We start from the raw sequence: 25,537 nt of genomic DNA, 5'->3' as shown, positions 1-25,537 counted from the left end.
TCCTCCTTCAATAGCCAAGAAGAGCCAGCGAGTTGGAAGTATCTATCCAGGGATAAATGTAAATTCTGTTCCTCTCAACCAAAATAAAGTAAAGGATGTTAAAAAGCTACTAGAGATACACTACGGAGACCAGTGGATGATGCTTGAATCACTCAGATACTATGTAAATCTCTTCCACAAGAATGCTCAGGATGATGGTGCCCCCTCTGATGATGCTGATGATAATGTCCTTGACATGGAAAGTGATGAAGATGAACCTAGGAGACTGTGTTTTGATTGTTGAAAGTTAATGTTATGTGAAAGCTTGGGTCGTAAATTCTGTAAAGTACCATAAAATTTCATAAAAATATATGCAACACCTATTGATTATTTAATACTATTGTCTACATTAATTCTAACTATCTTTCCATACATGTTTTCAATAAATATGTCTATAAAGTTTGATTCTGAAACTGAATTTGTCAAAATAATTTTGTAAAAAAATTATCTAAACCCCAATAACTTGTTCAAAACTCACCAAATCCTCATTCCTATTCCAAAACACTCAAACTCCATATTTTATCTTCATTTTTCTCAGTTTGTATTAAATATCGATCTACAATGCTTGTGAAAACCCCATGTTATGCTTCCCTGCAAGTATTAACACAAAAGCTGAAATTAAAAATGTCCATATTCAAAGCACAACAGCTTTTTGCTCCTCCTGAAAAAGTTATTCTTTGTGAGTTCGTGAGTTTTGAAAGTGAGCATCTCATTAGTATAATAAATTGCAAAATCTTTAAAAAAGATGGATAAAAGATACTAGGACTCTAAAAATGATAGATGAGAAAAATTAGTCGTAATATAAATAAGCTTTTGTTAATAGTGAAGAGAGGACTGAAAGATGAAGACAGTGTTGTAGAAAGACAGAGAGACTATTAGGAATAAATCTTAAAAAAGTGATTAGCCATAAGATTGTGTCATAACTGATAAAGAAGTGGAATTAGAATGGTAGGGTGTTGTTAATATGATTTATTTAATAATAGTAACAGAGGCGATATGAGGTAGAATATGACACGAAACAGGAATGGAATGGTAGAAAACAGTAGTTGAGACCTATTGTGTAAGCTAAATAGAGTAATGTGAAGGTACACCATAACAGATTTAGAAGCTGTTTGACAAATAAATATCATATCATATATTCATTTGACTATTTCTATTTTTATTCAGTTTTCAAAACAATGAACAGCATATATGTAAGGTTATTACAACTTTAAATATAATGAAAAAATTTACAATATAATTGTTGTATGTACATTATAAGCTACAAACTCTTTTCTACAGCAACCATATCATACAACAAATGGATTCATGACAAAAATAATGGTGGAAGTTCAGGAGTTGACCTCTGCAAGGGATCAGTTTGCTGGTATGGTGAATAAGGGTAATGTCTTTGGTGTTACCGGTACCGGTACTGTCCACTACAAAAGCGTTTCCTTCTACATCAGCATTGGATGGTGTTTCAATTATACAGAGTGATTAAAAAATACGGGGCATAATTTCAGGTATGTATTTCCCACATGTAGACAATCAAAATATTTCATTACAACATGTGTCCGGAAATGCTTTATTTCCGAGTTATGGCCTTCACAACATTGAAATTCACCAGAACGTTTTTCTTTCCGCAGGTCGTTGCCGTCAAAGGAGACATTAAGAGGGCACTCTGACAGTTCATTCCGAGGCGAAGGTTACATTCAGTGTTGTGTAGGCGTTAGACTGTGCGATATGTATTCAAATCAAGAGCTGGCAGAGATATACTTCATGTATGGTAAGGCGGATAGCAATGCTGTGCTGGCTCGTCGTTTGTACCAGGAGAGGTACCCACAGCGACAATGTCCAGATTGGAAGACATTTGTATGTCTCCATTACCGTCTGTGCAAGTATGGAAAATTTAACTCTCCTGGTTTGGGAAGGGGACGACCAAGATCTACAACTCCAGAAGTACAGGAGGAGATTCTGGAGGCTCTGAACATGACTCCTTCTATCAGCACATGAAGGGTAGCGTTGCAAGTCAGTGTTCCTCATACAACTGTCTGGAGACTGTTAAAAGAGTATCAATTGTATCCTTATCATTTGCAACGTGTATAGGCCCTGTCAACAGCAGATTACCCTGCACGAGTTAGGTTCTGTCAGTGGTTCTTGCAGCAGTATGGTGTAAATCCGAACTTTCCTCCCTTAGTATTATTTACAGATGAAGCACAGTTCACACGAGATGGCATAACAAATTTCCACAATCAGCATGTATGGGCGTATGAAAACCCACGTGCAACTGTTCCATCTCATCACCAGGTGCGGTTCTCCCTCAACATGTGGGCCGGTATCATTGGTGATCGATTAGTTGGACCCCATGTACTTGTTAACAGACTTACGGGGCAGGCATACACAAACTTCCTGGAAAACACCATACCTCATGTTTTAGAAGACACTCCACTGATCAATCGTCAACACATTCACTTCTTGCATGATGGCGCTCCTGCACACTTCAGTCGTACGGCTCGCTGGTATTTGGATCGAAGGTTTCCTGATTGATGGATAGGTAGAGGTGGCCCAATTGCCACGCTCACCTGATCTGAACCCTCTCGATTTCTACTTATGGGGCCATTTAAAATCATTGGTTTATTCATCTTCGGTCCCTGATTTGGAATCCCTTCGGAATCGAATTGTGGCATGTTCTGAGGACATACACAATACTCCTGGAGTTTAGGATCGTGTTCGCAGGTCAATGAGACATCGATGTGAGATCTGTATTCAAGCAGGAGGTGGACATTTTGAACATCTTCTGTAATGACAACGACCTGCGGAAAGAAAAACGTTCCGGTGAATTTCAATGTTGTGAAGGCCATAACTCGGAAATTAAGCATTTCCGGACACATGTTGTAATGAACTATTTTGATTGTCTACATGTGGGAAATACATACCTGAAATTATGCCCCGTATTTTTGAAACATCCTGTATATGGAGAGACGATGATATGACTTACATTCCTTATTTCTGGAATCTTACTGAATAAATTTAACAATAGTTAGAGGGACATCTGTGTACATTGATAATCTTTACCAATATCTTACTACACAGGCAATACTAATTGTTCCAAAGCAGCTTCCTTACCAAATAATTTCTTCACAACTCTAGAAATACTGTGAATTTCTAAGGTGAGGCAGCAACACTAATACCCGTATCACAATGGCATGTCACGACAGAACTGCTAGCATCAGTAGGATCTGCCACTTGATGTCAACCACGATGCCAGCACATGTTACAGTTTCAATTTTTAATGCTCATCACTTCTATTTATAGTCATTATTGTTTTGTTACGGTTTAGTCAACTGGCCGAAGACAGGTCTGAAACTCTCAAGTAATACCAATAAGGTACCACTCATGAGGAAACTAAGCCAGCAGATAATGGTGTAGAATGCCTTTTTCCTTTCCCCTCCATTTCATACATCACTGACTAGTAACATTTAACACTAATCACTGGAGGTAAGAATTATATGCTGTTTTATTGCGCTTCTGTGTTTAGGTACAAGAACGTAATTACGTTGGGTTGAGGGATTTCAGTGTGTTTCGTTCAGCAATGAACTTTAGTTGGTCGGTTACATTAGGACCAATACTGCTATTCGTAACAGGCAACATTCAACATCCTGTAAGGGAAAATAATAGCAAGACACTGAAGACGAAATTTGTGACTTAATTTGAAATGAGGAAATTTATAATAATGAAACAGATTTTCAGACAAATAATGCTTGTGTAAAATATTTCAAATATTCCCCCATTGTTTCTGCAGAAGGGGAACGAAGATTCTCTATATATAAGGCTGTGTTTTCTAGCAACAAGTAATCATTCTCCTTTGGAAATTTGAAAATGTTGTTTGTTATTCACTGCATCAATTTATGAAATGAAAAATTATGTAAAACAAAAACTTAAATTCACTGTTATATTAACATAGTGAAATAATAAGGCTGATATTTGTCAATGTTATATTAGGTGTATTTTATACAGAAGAAAATAAAATGTCTTTAAAACAATGCAATTTTTCTTTAAAAAAGAAAACGATGTCTTTAAATTTTTGTTTAGCAGATAGTTGTGTTTCGAAGTCAAAGGAGTGGCTTTCAAGCACCCAAATGCTGAGGACTAACTTAAAGTGATGATAAGCATGAGTTCAAACGAACAAAATACACTGCGTTAACTCACCTCAACTCTGAGATGTACTCAAAGTCACAAGCACACGAAGCACACTGGTTCTATAACGGCATATATTTCTCAGGTCTACTAATCATACTTCAGATATTAAAAAAAAAAAAAACAATTGAAGGTGTGAGAATTAGGTCGTTCAAAGTCACACTTTTAACACTAGGAAGATGGCATGAGTTAAAATGACTCTTTTAGTTTCTAAACTAGAGAGAAATTGGCAGTGGCTCAAGCATAGTGGTGACAACTGCAAGGGAAATCATGAAACATTCAATGAAAATAAATAAATACAGAAATAACAAGGATATTGTAAATTTATTACCACAAAGTAAAAATTATTTCTGATTGAGAAAGGAATAAAGTCCAATTTTTGTTAAAATGAACACACGTATAGAACTTTCTGGAGAAAATCACTCTTCAAATGTTGAAAAATGTAAAATTTATTATGAAATTCAAGAATATTTAAAATTATTTTTGTGGCTGGGTTAATAAAGGAAGATTGTCGGCACATTCTTTTTTTGTTCCACTAATTACGAAGACAGAATTCACTCATTCCAAGGAAGGACAAAAATTGCTATAAGGATCATTATAAGGATCACGGCTACAATATGGATCATTGTAGAGAATATGACAAAGACAACAAGGACCATGGGAGAAACAAGTACCACAATAAAACCACGGAAAAAAAACAAGGACAACATATGGACAATTACAAAGGCAAAAAAACAAGGACCACTACAAGAACAAATTCCACGACAAAAACGATGACAAGCACACTGTCAAGGATAATGATAAGAACCACGACATGGATCACAAATTCCTCGATAAGGCCAAAAGGTTCACGAATGGATCACGAAAGAACAACGTTAAGGACCACTGAGTTTTCGTGATCCTTACCGTGATCATTGCTTTTGTCATGTTTCTTATTGTGGAACTTGTCTTTGTTATGGTTTTTGTTGTGATTCTCATCTTTATCGTGGTCCTTATCATGACCATTCTTGTCTTCGTTGTGATCCCCAACATGTTTCTTTTTGTCTTTGTCATGGCCCTTATCGTGATTTTGACCTTGTTCTGATTCGTATCGTGATGCATGTCATATTTCTTGAAGTGATCTTTATGGTGATGCTTGTTGTGGTTCATGTTTTGAACCTTATCGTGGTTCTTGTCTTTGTAATTGAATTGGTCATTGCTAAAAGTCCCTTTCTCCGTATTTTGCAAAAATGAGTTAACTACAGATTCAACATCCTTACATATAAATACACAATCTGTGCCAAAAGGACTTTCTTCAAGCCTTCATACACACGCACAGTTGAGCATTTCATTTTTAGTGTCATGCTAAAATGCCCTTATTCCAGGATAGAGGGCCTTCTAGCTGTGAACTTGTCATTTAGCGGTGCTTCCGTCTGATGACAAAACTTTATACTTACTATACTATGAGCTATCTTTATTGTTTGAAGTGGTCTGTTTATTCTGTTCTGATCTTTATTTGTGTTTTAATACAAATTATTATATTATACGCAATTTCGGCTAATTGAAATGGAGACTGACAGTTTGAAAAGCAAAAAGAGACATAGTGATATATTAAAGAAAGCCAAAGTTAAAGGCACAACATGTGACTTACTCTGGAAAATTGGTGGCTGAAAGACGAACTGGTGAGGATTGTGGGTAAGTTCAAAATATTTACACTGAAATCACTGAGGTAAATGAATATTGCATAAAAATGTTTTTCCCTAAGGGCCACAAAAATCTTAATAGGCTATATAAAATATTTATGCATGCACAAAAATAAAGTCACTGCAGTAAATGTAATAATTTAATGTTACTCTTTCAGATGCAAAAATAAATGTTTCCAAAATGTGTCTGAGGAATTAAAAATCGCAGTCCTTGCTCAATTTTAACCTTTCAATGAGAAAGATGAACAGAACATATATTTACAAGGACTCATTGATGCAGTTCCAGTCCAGCGTCATCGCCCAACCAACAGTGAAGGTTCAACCCATACTAGTTCCTTCAAATTTCATATACCGGTAACAATACAAGGGGAAAGAGTTGAAGTTTATAGGAAGGCCTTCTTAAGCTTTTTAGGTGTAGGAGAAAAAAGGGTAAGAAGGTTAAAACCTTTATCACTTTTAGGAAAGTCTCCTAAAGATGATCGAGGAAAACATGTGAAGAAAGTGACCCCTCCTGATGAATGTCTCAGAAGTCACAATCATATTTCATCCTTTCATCATTCAATTATATGCAAAATTTTCCTCTGTCCAACATCCCTGTCCAAGACATTTGTTTCACCTGCGTCAAATCTGGGTGTTTGTATTTTGCATACATAATATTCATACCCACAAGTCTGTATTTTATGTTTATGTTGAAACAAAGGCCAAAAAAGGAGGATGTGAAGTTTGTTCTTTTCTAAAACATTATATAGACGAATATGTGCCAGAATCTGTGAAAGAGTTGCATCTGTACTCTGATTCTTGTGTTGGACAAAACAAGAATCACTCTGTGGTCAGGTATTTAGCAGCATTGGCAGATATAGGAAGCTTTGATAAAATTGTGCACAGATTTCCTGTTCGAGGACATTCATTTTTTTAGTAGGTTATTTTACGACGCTGTATCAACATCTTAGGTTATTTAGCGTCTGAATGAGATGAAGGTGATAATGCCGGTGATATGAGTCCGGGGTCCAACACCGAAAGTTACCCAGAATTTGCTCATATTGGGTTGAGGGAAAACCCCGGAAAAAAACCTCAACCAGGTAACTTGCCCCGGCCGGGAATCGAACCCGGGCCACCTGCTTTCGCGGCCAGACTTGCTAACTGTTACTGCACAGGTGTGGACGAGGACATTCATATCTGCCCTGTGATAGAGATTTTGGTGTGATAAAAAGGGCAACTGCTAAGAGAGAAAGAATCTAAACACCTATAGAATATTTGGAACTTATTGTTAACTGCACTCAGCAAGGAAAATTTGTAGTGCACATGGTGGATACTGAAGAAGTGCTTGATTTCAATAACTGGTGGCCCATGTTTTACAAAAGAGGAGGTCTTTCTGTAGAATCTCGTGGTAGAAAGGTACCTCGGTGTTCGAAGTTGTCATTCGCCCATGCGATTATTCTGAATATGTGTACAATGCCACATTTCCTCATATTGTTTCAACATCCAAATTCATTGATGGTTGTATTAGGCATATCTTTGCTTTTTGTCTACCTGGAATTGAAAAGATAGTCCTTCCCCACGTCCTGCTTATGATGAATTGATTGCAATCAGCCCAGACAAAATGCAGGATATCAAGAAAATTCTATGCTATATTCCCCATGAACAGTTATCTGATTATGAGAAAGTTGTAAATTCTCCACTAGCAGAACATACAGAAAATATAGAATGAAATCGTCAAGTTAGATTTAAAACAAGGGCCTAAAACTTTGTAATGCGCATTTAATATATATATTTTAAGAAGAGAAATATATTTTTAACTTGAAATAATTGTAGTTTATTTAATTTAAAATCCTGTATTTTAATACAGTACTCCATTTTTAACCAAATGTGAAATTATTTTAAGTTCACTGCTAAAAGGCCCTTAAATTTGAATTTTTAATTAATAATATTATACAAACTACACGTGGCAACAAAATAAAAATTGTGCTTCCAGAAAGCACAAATATACCTTTATGACGGACAGTCACTACATTGCTCTAAGAAGATTAGTATTTCTTAAAAAGAGTTATTTCAATTTATACAGAACTAACATTTTTGGACAAAGGGCTTTTTTAGCAATGACCAATTCAATTAATAATTCGATACATAATGCGTTGTTTTCTGATTAATTTAGAGAATTACCTGTTAAATCAGGCTAACACTACATATTTCAGTAGTCAACTTTTTCTTTCATTCCATAGCATTCCTACCAGTATCCTACTTCAAAGAGAAAAAAATCTTAAGCATGTCATGCAGAAATGGTGCGGCTTGTAAAAAGATTCTAAAATTTCGAAAAATACATTATTGACACACATATTTTAAAAAGTTTCCACCTATTAGACTTTACAAGTATTATATGTTTTACGAGCTACATAGCTCAACTGGCAACAGGGAGAGAAAAGGAGTAATGTACTGTATACCTTAACCTGAATTCATTTATACGAAGCAGATTCACTAATATTTATAGCTTATACAGTATTATGGTAATTTCACTGTAATTTAAGAATATAGGACTTGCAATCAAAGAAGAAGATAAATTCTCAACAAAAAATAGGAGTTTAGAAAATATACCATTGGCTCCTATATAGTCGTCTCCTTAGTGGATATTTTCCCTCATTGTAATAAACAGGAATAAGTTAATTACCTATTTTCTAATGTATATAAAATAACAGAAGTAAATTAAATAATTAATTAAGCATTATTTTAATATTAACGTTTTATATTGCATTTAAATAGCTATAAGTCACTTTACTTGCATTTCACAAAACGAAATAAATGGAATAGATATAGGCTACTTCTGTTACATTACAAAAGTTAGAAATATGTAACATATTTAGTTATATTACAAAGAGGGGGATGTCCCATGAGAATACGCCTATATATACAATAATACTTTATAAATTCCGAAACCTCTGGAGAGAGAGAATACGCCTATATAAACAATAATACTTTATAAATTCCGAAACCTCTGGAGAGAGAGAGAGCGAGAGAGAGAGAGGGGGGAGTGGGGAGTGGTTAGGGGGAGGAAGGAGGGGGAGGGAGGGAGTGGTGGAGGGAGGGGAAGGGAGGGAGGGATGGGGAGAGAGGTAGAGAGAGGGAGAGAGAGAGAGGAGAAGAGGGAGAGGTGGAGGGAGGGAGAGTGGGAGGGAGGGAGAGGGAGAGGAAGGGAGGGAGAGAGGGGGAGGGGTGGGGGAATGGGAGGGGGAGGGAGGATGTGGGAGGGAGGAGGGGGGAGGAAGGGAGAGGGAAGGAGAGAGAGAGGGAGGGAGGAAGGGGGAGAGGGAGGGAGAGGGAGAGTGAGAGAGAGGGGGAGAGAGGGGGAGAGGGAGAAAGGGAGAGGAAGAGAGAGCGCGTGAGCGCGTGTGCGCGTGTGTGTCTCTCTCTCTATGTAATGATAAAGTGCTTGAGGAGAGGAAGCACCTAGCGCCACAGCTTCTCATTTCTACCACAATGCACTCCGTTTGTCGTTATGTTTTTGGTCTACATAAGGACAAAGGAAGTAACGAGACTTTCTACAGATACTTTAGATCTAAAATAGAAATATTAAATAGTTAATTCAGTTTTATCGTAAATCCGACGATATTTTTTTATTTATACAAGAGAAATTCTACACATTTTATTATTAAATTAGGGCCTACTGTACGATATTTAATTCAATATATATCGCAAGAAATACAGTAGGTATTTTCATAGTCTAATATATAACATAATTATATTATGGTAATTTATTAATTCACATAAATGTGTAAAATGCATTTTCAAACAAATAATTAAATAATTACATTGGCTACTTATATTTGACTCAGTTGATAGAAAAAAAAATAATAGAAGAATTACAACAATATAATGCACCAAGAAAATTATTTAAATAAATTACTCTGAATAAAGGAATACAACAGCTAAAGTTAAAACAAACAATAAATTCAGTGAATATTTTAAAGCAGAAACTGGAGTCAATGAAGGTGAACCCCAAGGTATCAGCAACATTATTCATCCAAGTAATAGAATATTAAAGCAATAGACTTCAGAGGTAATATAAGTACAAGATCGAAGCCGTGACAGCTTATATAAATGATATAGCCTGTTATTGTTAACAGCTAGAACAAAACAAGCACTAATTGAAACATACCAGAATCTTAAAGAACAATCTATACAATAGGCGTATGGTTTGGTAATAAGCAGCAACAAAGGAAAATATGTAAAATATACCGGCAAGAATAATGAAATAATTAATTTGAATATTGCCAATACAATACTGGAGTGTGTGAAGTCTTACAAATACCTTGGATGCAAAGTAAATAGCAACAACAACATAGAAGAAGAAATAGAAGAGAGAATTGCCTTAGGTAAAAACCTATTTTTCCAATAAAATTCTATTTAAAAGTAATCTATAGTTGCATTTAAACAAGCAAAAATTAAAATTATACAACACTACAGTAAGAGCAGTTGTAATATTTGCAAGTGAAACATGGGTTCTTAAAGAAGAATCAATACAAAAAGTATTATTTTTTTTAAGGAAAATATTAGGAAGAATATTTGGCCCAATAAAAGAAAGAGATGGCACTGGCGAATTCGGAATAATAATGAATTAAGCAATTTAATTCAAAATAAAAATATAATAAACTACCTAAAGGCGCAAAGACTAATTCGGTGTGCACACATAAATCGCATGAACAAACACAGATTAGTCAGAAAGATCTAGAAATGGAAAGCAATAAATAAAAGAAACAGAGGAAAACCAAAAAAACAGGTGGGTACACGACGTTTTAGGAAAAAAAAAAAGATTATCCAAAACAGGAATGAATGGCAGAAAATAGTTCAGAAGACAAAATTATTAAGTTATAGTACCTAATGAAGAAGAAGAAGAAGAAGAAGAAGATGATGATGATGATGAGGATGATGATGACTGTCACATAGGAGGTAAAATCAGCGACTGTATACAACTTATATACCCAATATCTCCTTCATAAATATGAAATATATATAATGTTACGCTTTATTGTATTTAATAAACTATCTACCAAAATTAATTATAAAACGCTTTATTGAAAAATATATTCCTTCTTTCCTCGATACACGCTTTTAAAAATCCAGGGCATGTACAATATATCAATGTTGTAGATCCTCAGAGAAATGTTCTATTTTATATTGGCTAAACTGTGTCACATTAGTCTTCTGCGGCAAAAGTAAATTCAAAAATTAACGGAATTCCTGGTAAAATTAAATAGCTGTCTTTAATTATCAGGTGAGCCATTTGTAATTCTAATTGCACTTCATAATTAAAAAACACTGTGAATTTTCTATATTTTAACATTTTTCTGTAGACAAGAGTATTTCTTATCAACTAAACGTGAAGTTTTATTATAGGCCTACAGTCACTTCCTATGTGGTAAGATAACGCATTATTTGACATTAAATATGAGCAGTAAAATCGTAGAAGTTTTTTCCTGAAATGTAACAAGATGTACTCTTATGTCTTTGTACTTCCAAAAATTATTCTAAGGCATATTAAGGCTGTGTACAACTTACTCTTGTGTTACAAAATCATCTAATCATATCCCTATACATTAATGGTATGTTTTTATGTTGGCTAAATTGTGTCACTTTAGTCTTCTGCGGATAAAATCATTTGGAGCGTTCATAGAATTTCTCAAAATTTTTAACAAACTCCTTTAAGCATCACGTCACTGGTTTGTATTTTTATTCTGCTATATAATGAGTAAGAAACAGTTTCCTGTAGGCATGGGTAATTCCCATGAACAAAACATACCGGTAGGCCTATAGTTTTAATGAACATTTGCACTCAGTCGCTAAGTAGTAAGACAAACCAATAGGTCTTATATTTAAAATTAAATCATCAGCAAAGAAAATATACACTTTTCATTCGTAAAATGTAACAAGAAGTACTGTTGAGCCTATAGACTTCCTAAAATGCTTGCAAGGCACATTATGGCTTTGTACATCTCTTGTCTTAGAGTAGGTATATTGCAATCATATTGCTGTAAATTTCTGGGATAAGTTTTTTTATGTTGGCTAAACTGTGTAATGTTAGTCTTCTGCATAAAGAAATCCTGTGTAGAATTTGTATAAATTCGGAAAAAATTTAAAGACGAATCTTTTGGCACCAGGTGAGTGGTTTGTTTTCCTTAATATTGTAAAATTGTTAATATTGTAAAAACCCAATAACATAAGAGGTTTCGAGTAGGCAAGAGAAACTCTTATCCATAAAACAAGTTGTTTTATGTATCTTTCAGTTCGTAAGTAGTAATGTGATCCATATATTTGACATTAAGATGTATGTAGTAGAATTACACAGGATTTATCCGTAAAATGTGACAAGAAATGCTGTTAAGGTCATGAACTATTCAAAATTGTTGTAAGTCGCATTACGTCTGTGTACAACTTCCATCCTTGCAGACTAAATTCCATCCCTAATTTCGAATGAATTGTAAAATTCTTATCACTCCTCATAAATAAAATAAGAATTGTGACGTCAGTCTAATGTACCAGAACTGGTAGTTATTAATGTCATGTGGTCTTAATTGTTTCTATTTATTATATTCAACTACGGTTAAATGAGTATTATTTATTGTAAACGGTGAGTGGCGTGATTGCTTTGTACCAGCTACACATAGGCCCAATTCGTTCTTGACTCAGAGGTAAGTAAATCACGATTATAAAGTGCACATGCTATTGACTAATTTAATGAACAAACTTAATGTAAGGGAATTACCATTATTTTAGAGTGGCCCAGTAAGAAATTTACTAAACTTATATGTATATGGGAGGGTCGAGTAAGTTGACGAGGAGGTTAAAATGACGAGTACTTAATTTTACGAAGTTTTTACAGATAGCACTATTTGTTCTGTAATGTTACTTCCTTACAGCGTCTCTGAAGGCATTGCTATTGAACGTGATCTGTTGAACCATCTTGTTTTATTGAGAACAGTAGGTTGGAAGTACAACAGGATTTCGCTACTATTTTTCAGAGTTATAAAATAAGTTCAAAGTACCGTAAGTATCATTGAGCTTTTAACGTAACTCAGTTTAGTTCTCTTTAAATGATACGTTTAATGATTTTCTAATAAAGATCAAGTTAACATATTTTATAAACTCTCGCATATATTTAATGTTAGCTACAAAATGGCGTCTTCGGTTAAAATGACGAATGATGCAGGGGTAAAGTGGCAATTTCGTCATCTTACCTTTATTTTAAGATTCTAGGCCTAGTTCCTTTCTTATTTTGTAATATCGTAATCTGATTCGAATTGCAGGATACAGACATGGGAAAAGTGTATGTTCGGAAGACACAATGGCAAAGATGGAACAAAAAATCATTGAAGAAAGCAATGCAGGAAGTAAGAAATGGAACCCTGTCAATGCTGCCGCTAGGAAATTCAATGTGCCTGAAGCTACTTTACGTTGCTATGTGAAAAATTATACAGAAGATGTAGTAGAGCATGCTTTGCTATATATCTGAATAATATTAATTTTTTTTTTTTTCAACAATCTTATGGTAACTTCCGATATTGTTTCAGGATCTACCACAAAATGCTGGCAAATATAAGAATACATTTAATCATAACCAATTACAAAAATTAAAAGCATATGTTATAGAATTAGATGAAAGAGCTTTCTGTCTAAGAAGGTTTGATTTTGGTCGACTTATATATGACTATGCCGAATCGAAGAAGATACCACACAGATTCAACAAGGAGAAGAAACAGGCGGGCAAATGTTTTATGCAGAATTTCATGAAAAGTTTCATGTTTTCTTTTTGCAAACCAGAAGATACTTCGGCTGCTCGACTGGCTGCATTTAATAAATCGAATATAGATGCATTTTTCAATTGATATAGAGAAAAACGACCGAGGTACAAATTTTAACCCCATCAGATATACAACGATGAGATGGGATTTTTGACTGTTCCCACAAAGACCAGCGTCAGTAATGAGACCTACTGGCAATAGAAGAGTTGCAAAAGTTTCCTCTGCTGAGAGAGGAACAAATTTGAACCCCATCAGATATACAACGTTAATAAGACGAGATGTTCGACTGTTCCCACAAAGACACCATCAATACTGAGACCTACTGGCAATAGAAGAGTTGTAAAAATGTCCTCTGCTGAGAGAGGAACAAATGTCAGCAATGCTTGCTGTGTTAAGTGCGACAGGTCAGTTTATATTTTCCTTTTTCATTTACCCGAGGGTAAGAATGCAGCCAGCATATCTTGATGGTGCAGAGAGGGGCTAAACGTAAACTACCATTTATCTCAGAAGATTTGAGAAAAGAAAAAAAAAATGAATCAAGTAAATAATATTCCGAATCCTCTTCTAAATCAGCAATTGAAGTGATTCCGACTATGCAGAAGAAAGAGAGTGCATCATTTGTGTAGGTTTTGGCAGGACAGGACTATTGTGGTATCAATGCTCACTACTCCAAGGTTGGGCACATGTCCAATGTACAAGCTTGGGGAAGAGAGCAGCGAAGGAAAAGTCTTATATTTATGATTTTGTGATTAATTAAGTAGGCTTCAGTAAAATATAATTTCATTCTTAAACAAAAAAAATTTATATTATTTCGTCATCTTACTCGCAATTTGAGGTAATTCCCAGAGAGATGCCTCATGGGGAGAGACGCCCCATCCTCCTTTTCTCCTTACCTCAAAACCTCCAAGGACTAGATCTTGGGATCATTTGTTTAGTTCGTGTATGACCCTCCAAGGGCAAATAGTGCAATCTTTGTGACGGTTTTTTTGTTTGTGAGAAGCTAATAAAAAAGTAAGTCCTTTTTTTTTCGTAGGCTTTGTTATAATATTTATAATTTTTCAAAATTCGTAATTTGGATAATGGCTATGTATATGTCGCTTAAACCGATATATTTGATTTGACAAGTACATGCATTGTACTCCATCCTAAAAGAAAAAAAGAAAATAATTGTCCATTACGGTTACCCTTAAATACATAAGGCGTAATGGTCATGCTAAAGGGAGAGATGCCCCACCTGTTTGTGGGAGAGACGGCCCATGTATTTAAGAGTGATATTACCGAACATAACTAAGTTAATAATTATTATTAGTGTCCTTACTGCATTAATTGGAATTTTAATTAAACTATTATATTAGAATACAATTAATATACATTAGGGGCCAGTACATTTTAAAGGGTGAGCAAAACTTGCTAGAGGATCACATATTTTCAAGACATGTCCAAAGTTGATATCCATGAACATTCTAAGGAATACCGGTATACTAAATTTGATGCAGTGACATTTTCAATGGGTGCCCAAAGTTAAGGACCTTCAAAATTTTAAGGGATGTCCAAAGTTGTGTTTCAAGGACACAATTCAAGACTTCACGTTAGTCAAAGCAATCTCATTGTAACTTCTGGGGAACTGGGAATTAATTAAGCATCGCGTTGTTATGGAATTATTTAGAGAACAATCCACCGACTGAAATCTAGTGGAGTCTTCAAGAAACATCCAATAGCTGTAATTCTTCCTAGAGAGAAACCTTGAGTTACCTGTCAGGTAGTCAGAAAGATCATCCATCTCTCTGAAGAGGTCAAGGTATGTCGAGACAAGAAGGCAAGCAGTATTTTGGTCTACTGGAAACAACCCTATGTGAACGCAATTTGTAGGAAAGCCACATAACATCTATAAAATGGAGGTAAGTGGAACCCAACTAAACAAATTTACCAGGAAAAGTGGTTGCGAAAAAGGAAGCCAAAGATGTTCAAGTTCTAACTTCAAGCGAGAAAGGTGGAAGTGATTCTGTCATAACATATTGCAATTCGGAGGGAACATTTCTTCCACCGGCAATGTTTGAGAGGACAATGGCAGTTTTTCGACGGATTCCCAGTAGAAACGGGGGTTTATATGAATCCAAAGTCGTCCTATGTTCCATCAGAATTATTTATGAAGTGATTGGAGGAAAATTTTACTCCAAGAAAGAATCCTGGCAAGATTCTCTTAATTTTGAATGAATATTTAGCACACTTAGATAACATAAAATGCTAGAATGAGGAGAATTAATCACAATTGTTTGCCTACCTACCTATGCAACTCAGGTACTTCAATCTCTTGATCGCTCACATTTTAAGCCTTTCAAGCATTATTTCAAGAGGAGAATCATAGCAATGGATGGCTTATGAAAAAGCTCGGAAAATAATCCTCCTGCAAGCCTGAGTATCTATTGAGAAAGCATGGGCAAATGCTGCGATGGTAGTAATAGTGAGGTGCATTTGGATTTCGAGCCAGAGGTTTGTATCCTTTCAATCCGGATGCAGTTCTTGAGCACCTTTTCAGTATTTATGATGCATCAATCAACAACATAGCTGTAAGAATTTCTTTCTGTGCCTCTTCAGGAAATCCCAAAGAAAAGAAAACTTTATCGGCTACAAGTTCTAAAGATAACGGGATAATAAGTTGTACTTTCGGCTTAAGTGCCAAAATGGCAAATTCAGTGACTCCTTTCAAATTCCTCCATGAAATAAGGTCTGTGCCAGCAATATCTTTCGCTGTCAACAAAAGAAAGCGATCGGTAGAACTCGTTACAGGTACAGGTAAAAATGGAAACATCATCTTTCAAAGCCTTCCAGTTGCAAGAAACTCAAAGACAAATTCTTCAAAATCTATTAGACATAGAAGACACTTTTGGAGAAAATATGAAGAGAGTGTCGTCAAATAAAACAAAGCAGATAGTGCATACTTTATTGAGTGCCTTGAAAATTATTATCAAATGAAGGAAGTGGTTGATTGGATTCAGTGACTTTCCTGCAAGAAATTCCACAACAAGAAGGCTAAGTGCCATAAGTGTGGTCGCACTGAAAAACGATTTCAGAAAAAGAACTTAATGCAAAAAAAAAATAAGCAACAATATTTTAAGTGTTATTTATCAAAATAATAGTTTAATTTGGAAATTACCACAGCGGGGCATCTCTACCTTATATGTATGTGTAATACAGTGATATCGTATCTGATTAATTTTTATTTTACCACTTATTGTGTACGAATCATCGAATTTTATATATTTTACATAAAACTTTAATGTATTTCACTTGCTATAACACACCAATAAAATATCTGCTTTGGTTTGTTTAATTTTTAAACGATAAAAACTTTAAGTGAGGCAATTCTCCCTGAATTACCTTACAACGTTATGAGACGAGATGTTCGACTGTTCCCACAAAGACACCGTCAATACTGAGACCTACTGGCAATAGAAGAGTTGTAAAAATGTCCTCTGCTGAGAGAGGAACAAACGTCAGCATTGCTTGCTGTGTTAAGTGCGACAGGTCATATCTTGATGGTGCAGAGAGGGGCTAAACGTAAACTACCATTTATCTCAGAAGATTTGAGAAAAGAAAAAAAAATGAATCAAGTAAACAATATTCCGACTCCTCTTCTAAATCAGCAATTGAAGTGATTCCGACTATGCAGAAGAAAGAGAGTGCATCATTTGTGGAGATTTTGGCAAGACAGGACTATTATGGTATCAATGCTCACTACACCAAGGTTGGGCACATGTCCAATGTACAAGCTTGGGGAAGAGAGCAGCAAAGGAAAAGTCTTATATTTATGATTTTGTGATTAATTAAGTAGGCTTCAGTAAAATATCATTTCATTCTTAAACAAAAAATATATATATTATTTCGTCATCTTACTCGCAATTTGAAGCCATCTTACCCACATGGGAGGTAAGTTGACGAAAGAGACAAGCATGGAGAAAAGAAGGGAAAACTGAACATTTTTTTAGTTTTAAGAATTTTTTAAGAATACATTTTTAAGAACAATAAATCAAGTAATCATACTATAATAAGTGCACCACTTAAGGTTAAATTAAAAGCAAAACAAGAAAGCTTAAGGTCGACAACTTACCAGACCATCCCCTACTGAGTTCCAAGTTGGTGCAGTGGTCAAATAGGTTAGAACTAGAATTAATTTCAGGACTTGCTTGCAAGAGCAACAAATTAATTAAACGCAAATTAGTGAATTGAATTACTGAAGCTATATTTAGTCTAATTTATACATAAATAAATAATTCAATGTATCAGGTGATTACATTGAAAGACATGTTTGTCCACTAGGAAACAAAAATAAGTTAGGTATGGGAATGTGTGTTTAAATGTGATTTGCACTGTCAGGAATAGATTTCGTGATCACAGCTCCATTAGTATCACAATGCTAGAGCAGGGAAATATGGTATTTCTTTCCTAATTCCATAAACTTGCTTGTTTTTAAATCTTTGTTAGCCCAATTTCGATCACAACTCACTGGCTTCGTCCAAGATTGCTCCCGTGATTTATTTACCAGCGGACTGTGTCTTTGGACAAGTTGACAAACTATTAAGTAATGTGTGTAGGCTACTATTCTCACTCCTCAGAGATGCAAGGAAATCTACATGGAAGTTGGAGAAGTGAAAATCATTGGAGATGATTAGAAATTGTATAATATTAAGAGGCTCCTAACATATCCTACTAAAAGTAACAGGCACGAGAGAAATGAAAAGAATATTTATTTCGGAGGACAAATCTAGAGGTCATAGAGTGGTCACGGTAATAAATGAACCTTACTACAGGCTGCATGATCTATCAAAATCGTGGAGAAATATAACAAAATGACTTTGTTCCGTCTAAGAAAGAAGTTACTTCTCCAGCATTCTATTTCACAGGAGAAGAAAAAGGATGTACTGAAGATTCTGCAAAGTTTTGCATGAGAAAATTGGGAAGAAAAGAAAGCATTAGGTTTGGAACACTACAAATCATTATTGCTTGCTAATGAAGATGTTAGTGTTATAAAATCCTCTGGTTGAGATTCTGGGTGATAGGTACATCTATTAGCAAACAGTACATCTCACTTCATATGTGTCAGAGGAAGGACAATTGTTTGTATGCATCTCAAGTCTGACTAGTGTAATATGTGAGCTAGTCAGCAATGTATGCAATAGAGGGGGAAAGGAACTGGCCACACTACCACATTATCTCCTGGCCTATTTGCCTCGTAAGTGGTGCCTTGTTGGTATCACTTGTGAGGTGCTGACCTGTCTTCGGACAGTTGACTAAACAACAACAATAATGTTATATAGGAAAATAGTCAAAGGGATTGTGATTCTGAGGTGAATGATATTGAACGCAACCAGTAAAAATGTGATCATTATTCTAATTTGTTGAAATAAAAAGGATTATTTAAATTGGAAATGCTGATATTTCGTGTAGATCATTTTGCACACATGATTATTATGTTATAAGGTGTTTTAATTATCAATAGTATTGAGTTTTTCAAATGTTATTTTCTTCAAAACTTTGTTTGTAAATTGTTTTTTTTTTTTATTCAAAACTTTGTTTGTTCAGAGTTCATTTTCAAAACGTTGTAATTTCTGCATATTTTCATTTGTTAGACATAAAGTGTTGAAAGAGAATTTTTTAATTTAAGACTATTGTTCACTCGGTGGTTAATCGAGTTATAGGTAAGATTAAATATTTCATGACATACGTTGTTTAATTGTCACACTTTTTTCATTTTTCTCCATTTCATATTTCTTGGTCAAACGTGTTTTTGAACCAAGTTGCTCATATGTCATCAAATTCAGGATTATTTTTTAATTTGGGAGGAGGATCTCTTACCTAGATTAGTCAGACATAAATAAGGAATTGGAATTGCAAAATACTCTATACTAAACATTGAAGCTACATAACACTGCTGAATGCTATAATTCGTCGACACAGTCCATAAATTATTTTAATAAATATTATCCAAATATATGCTTATATTGGGACCTATATTCTTTTGTTACGTTCTTTCCTGCATTAAATAAAACAATCTTTCACAGAAAACCAAAAGCATAATCATTCATTTTCCATCTAGTGATCTGCCCAAGTTTTCCTATTTTCTGCCTTCCTCTTTGTTTCCTCATATGATCCATATATCTTAATATCGTCTATCATCTGATATCTTCTTCTACATCGAACTCTTCTCCTGCTCACCAGTCCTTCCAGTGCATCCTTCAATAGGCAGTTTCTTCTCAGTCAGTGATCCAACCAATTCCTTTTCCGCTTCCTGATCAGTATTGTATTATATTATATTTATTAATTTTTCATGGTATTCATACATTGCTTCACAGCTAGAATATGAAACAGTCAAAAAAACTTAATACTACTATAAAATCTTAATTCATAGTCACAGTCTAGTTGAAATATATACAGAAGAGGTTTACAATATAGTCTACTTGTACAACACAAAGTTTTAGTATCAATTTCATGGAGCATTGTCGAATGTCATGAATTCACCTACAGAATAGAAGGCGTGAGAAATTAGATATTTCTTTGATTTGGCCCTAAATAATCTTATGTTTTGAGTTTAATTTTTTATATTGCTAGGAAGGCTATTAAAATTTTTTACTGCCATATAACGCACTCCTTTTTTTATAGCACAATAGACTTGCCGATGGAGTATGAAAGTTATTTCTTGACGTATTTATGCTATGAACTGTTGAATTAGTTACAAAGTTTTCACAATTACATACAAGGAAGATTATTAATGAAAAATATACTGACAAGCCATGGGCATTATTTGTAGTTTCAGCATCATTCTTTCTTCACTAACATAATCATTACATATGTTTATTATAATATGTTTTTCAGGAAAATCTACAGTATATATCCATTTAAAATCATGAATTTGACAAAATTCCAACAGTGAGAAGTAGGCACATTGCTGCAAAAAGAGAAGAATAAAGCCTGGTATTCAAAATAAAATGAGTTGATCGTCATATAAACAATTTTGTTTCAAGGAAAACATTTTTATAGAAAGCATGTATAAAGTCCGAGTGAAAAAGGTTATATCAGTTCTGCCTAACAAATGAAACACAGAAGGAACAAATATTAATAATTACCGGTAGTACACATTTGTTTGATTTTTGTTTTAATTATTCAAAAGAGACCTACAATATTTAGGATCCATTGGTTTTCCAAGTTTTGTTAATTTATTACTGTTGGAATTGCTTAATTTCGTTTAAAATGTTACAGAGTAGTAGTAAATTGGTAGCAATAGAAGTAGTAATAGTAATAGTAATTTATTCACCATAAAGATTTTTACAAATCATGGTTTCGTCAACTTATTTCTAGGACTTAATCTAGTTTCTGATTATACTATAGGCATATTTATGAATTTGTAACATTCTTATTGCAGAACATCTGCTGACACTATTTAAAGAGAGAATGTAGGTATCGGTAGGTCCCTACTTCCGCCATGTTAAATTGGTGCACTTTATGTACCTTTTTCTCTGAATGTATTTAAGGTAGAATCATGCAATTTTTCATACTAGTAGATAAGAATGTTCTTAATCATCCTTGAATTTTTCAGATTATAATGTTAGAAATATTGAGATTTTTCACCAAACACACCTACATTCTCCCCTTAAGAAGAATTGCATCTAAGATAGTATAAAAATAATACTAATAATAATAATAATAATAATAATAATAATAATAGTAATGATGATAATAATAATGATAATAATAATAGAAATGTTGGTAGTAGCAGTGCCAGTAGTAGTAGTCCTACATATTTGAAACATGGACTTTCGAGATTATCTGTTACGCATAGATTTTGACTTTTCCTTGGCAGCTGTGTAAACAAATTCATAGAAAGGAAGAAAACGAAATGTTGTAAAATAAATACCTTGTCTGTTACGCATTGACAGTCATTGAAAATAAAGCAAGCATATTTAAAATGTAGGCCTACCCTTTCTCTGAGAAGTAACTAAAACATGTAGGTCTATTCAGTGTATTAGTTAATTATTCAAAGTTGTTAAGCCAGCAACTTTTTATATCACTCATAGCGTGATTTGAGTTGCCTATTCGATTAATGTGAACATCTTTTCTGGGACAACCTGTACACAGATTAAGATGGTTCATATGCATTACTATAAATCATTTCCAAATTAATTTGTAACACAGCTGAGAATAACTCATTATATAATTAATTCGCTTGAGTGGGGTGAATTAAATCATATAGGCCTACGTTTTGGAATGTTAACAAAGCAAAAAGTGGGCACATTTATTGAAAAGGTATCAAGTCTTAAGGCTTGTGAAAATGAAGACACTATGAGGAAACATATTTGACACTGCAATGAAGTCAATTTATGGGTTAATACTCAATGTTTTTATAAATTTTGTCAGTATTATATTCTCTCTTAGGTGAATTTCCAAAATATTCTTGCATACCGGTACACATGCTGTATTTTTTCCCCTTCGACTACTTACCTCATGACAGATTAAAATTGTTTAAATTGGTTTAAAATAGAAAACTGAAAATGTTTTGGGGCAACAATCACAAGAGTCACGGCTGTGGAGTAAAGTTTAGCATGTCTGGCCGTGAAATGAGCAGGCCAGGTTGAAATACTGGTTGGAACAAATTACCTGGTTGAGGTTATTTCCGGCGTTTTACTTTCGATGCTGGACCCTTGACTTATTTCTCTGACACTGTCACCTCCATCTCATTAAGATGCTAGATAACCATTACAGCAGTGGCGGTTCCTCAGGGGAGAGAAGGGAGGAACGTCCTCCTCACATTTTCTTCTTTTGAAAGTAAATGCCAAATAAAGTATGTGCTTTGAAATTCGAGAAAGATTCGATAATTTTTAAGTTCACAGCTATAAGAAAAACTCAGTTGATCGAGTTTTAAACGATGCGCACTCATGTGCTGTAGAAAACTGAGAAAGATGCGAGATTGTCTGTGTGGAGGAAAGGCACTCCATTCCTCCTCTACTGCAGTTAACACACATAGACAAAGGTGCACTAGTGGCCAGAGAAAGAAGCAGAGTTTTAAAGCAAGTAAATGAACGGAGAGGGAGGAGATCCTCCTCTGAATCAGCGCATGGGCAGGAAATAGAAACTGACTGGTCATGCAGCAAGCTCGCTACTGCTGCCACCTAATGATGTTGCATTCAACCGGACTATAACACATCTAGGAGGAGATACAACAAAAACAGTTTTAACACAATGCTATGAAAGACACCATGTAAATTTTTTTTTAATTATAAATCAAAAATATTATTCATTGCACTTTATATAGGCTACTTACTATTCATGGTTTGAAACTTTCGTGGATATTTGAAAGTTAAAGTCGGGTTTATATAAACCAAAGAGGAAGTAGTTCTACGTAGTTGGCCCTTGAAATTCACTTCTATTCATTGTTTACTAGACAGGGCAACAGCCAAGCTGTCAGTTTTGTACAAATATATTTGAAACTGAAAGTAGGTACTCCAAACTACATCATTTTTAACATAAAAAATTAATCGGCCACCGGCAGCTTTGAACAATAATGGTAGTATGACTTTACAAGAACTGACATTCTTCAAAAGCTTGTGATACTGAACTTGTAAAATGTACATGTGGCAACACAGACCACGTGGGTGGGTGCAGTGTTCTCGCTTTCCACAGATTATTTCCCATTCCCATTTCCGTAAAACGGTTCCAGTTACGAGTTAGTAGCTAGTCTCTTCCAACACGTGTGATGCTGTAGTGTTCTCGAAAAATGCTGCGAGGTTGTGAATTTCCTTGTAATTGTTAATTTGCGCAATTATTCAACAATGAATGGAAGTGAAAACATAATATATTTTGGATAATTTAGGAAACTCAGTTTACAAGAACAGATTATTGCTATACAGAAGGGAAGGCCAACCCCAACACTACCTGGTCTTACATGTATGCATGTAGGCTAATTTGTAGCATATTTTATTCAAGAAGGTGTTATTTCGTGCTGTTAACTTCTTTCTCCCTCTTAAGAAATATGCAGGAGCCGCCACTGCATCACAGTTCATAAAGCTTTGTAAAATAACACAATTACAAAAATTACAGGGGGAATGAAGTTAATTGTGCAAGGAGAAAACAGACCAATAGATTAAATTTTGGGAATATGCCTTCGCAAATTCTATACCATTTCAACTAGCAATATTATTATTATAATAATAATAATAATAATAATAATAATAATAATAATAATAATAATAATGATATTGAAATATGTTTTCAGAATTCATAATGAGTGGTGAAGAGTGTGAAAACATTTCTGGAAGGCAGAAGATTCTGTTGCCTACGGAAGATACAGTCATGCTACATTTGTGTGACAGTATGAAGAACCTCAACATAAATGATTCACCTCAAGGTCGCAGTCAACTTAATGAGGGAGCCAAAGTATTGAATAAGAGGTCTTCTAGCGAAACTGAAGATATGGAATTATCAATAGGAGATCTCAGCACTGTGAAAGCGGAAAGCGATTCTCCAGGAGAATTAAAAACACGACAAAAGAAAAAAAAGTTAAGAGGGAAGGTTAAGGAAACAAAGTTGCAAACCCAGCTCAGAGCTGTGAAAGTTCGTAGGCGACTACTAATGCACTATAAGAAAATAAGGAATACGAAGACATTCTTAGAAAAGTCAGAAAAACAAAAGTTTGACGAAATAAAAAAGATGAGAGATGAAATTTATAATATTATCTGAAGTAATATGTAAAATGAAAACATAATTCTGTGGCCGGGATAAAAAAAGTCTTTCTACTGCTCTCCTGAAAATTATAAAATTTTTACTTAAGACCTTTTTCCTCCCGGCCACAGAATTTGATGCTTGAAACAAAATCCAACCTTTTAAATGTCTATTACAATGAAATGGGAAATATTGATCAATCTATCGTCGTTGTTCCTGCTATGTGACATATTTATCTATTTTCAGATTTTTGCTGTATTAAGTAACTTGCATAGTCATACAGCAAATAATAAAATCTCCTATATGTAATTATATTTCTTTGTTTTGAAAGTGTAAGAATTCATAGTCTGATATGTACGGCTGCTATTGGATGAATAAATGTGTTTTTCCTTCCTACTGTAAGAGGAGTTACTGGTATTGCAGGAATAACGATGATATGTTATTTCGTCAAAGTTATATATAATATATAATTTTCATCAGTCAACAGTAAAAAAAAAAATTATGATTATTATTATTGATAGCTGTGAATTTCTACTGAGTATATGGAAATTTTTATCTAAAATTCTTAACCTAGAGACTAGTAAAACTTGTAACTACAGTAAAGTATTAACAATAATATCTCCTTCACTATCACTAGCCATTACAGCATAAATTCAAATGAAATTGAAAATATAATTTAAAATGTCTAGTATCATTTTATCTCCCTCATAAATTCTGCTTACAACTAGGATGTTTCAGTTTCATTTTTTGTGACAAAATAAAATTTGTATGTTTTAAAAACATTGTTATGTTTCTCTGTAAATATTCGAATAGTGATGAAATTAACTATGTTTTTTTTGCTCGTGGTTTTATGCCTCATGCCATAATTTAACCAAATTTTAAAGAAATTACAGTAAAATTTCTCGTATCCAGCACCCAAATAGCTGGCAATATCAAAACAACGACACTTTTGGCTAGGCCAATAAAAAATAGTCATTCATGCGAAAGGAAAGAGTCGGACGAAGATTTGAGTGGTTTTCGTGGATCGCACATGCCGCATATTGTGTTTACTCTTTACATTGTTCACGCGTGAAAACACAGACAAAAAAAAAACCATTATGAAACCTGGCGTATATTGGTTAGCATAGGTAGGTTGTCAGGTTG

The sequence above is a fragment of the Periplaneta americana genome, chromosome 10, assembly GCF_040183065.1.
Source record: "Periplaneta americana isolate PAMFEO1 chromosome 10, P.americana_PAMFEO1_priV1, whole genome shotgun sequence".
Lineage (NCBI taxonomy): Eukaryota > Metazoa > Arthropoda > Insecta > Blattodea > Blattidae > Periplaneta > Periplaneta americana.
Note: the sequence above shows the minus strand (reverse complement) of the source record.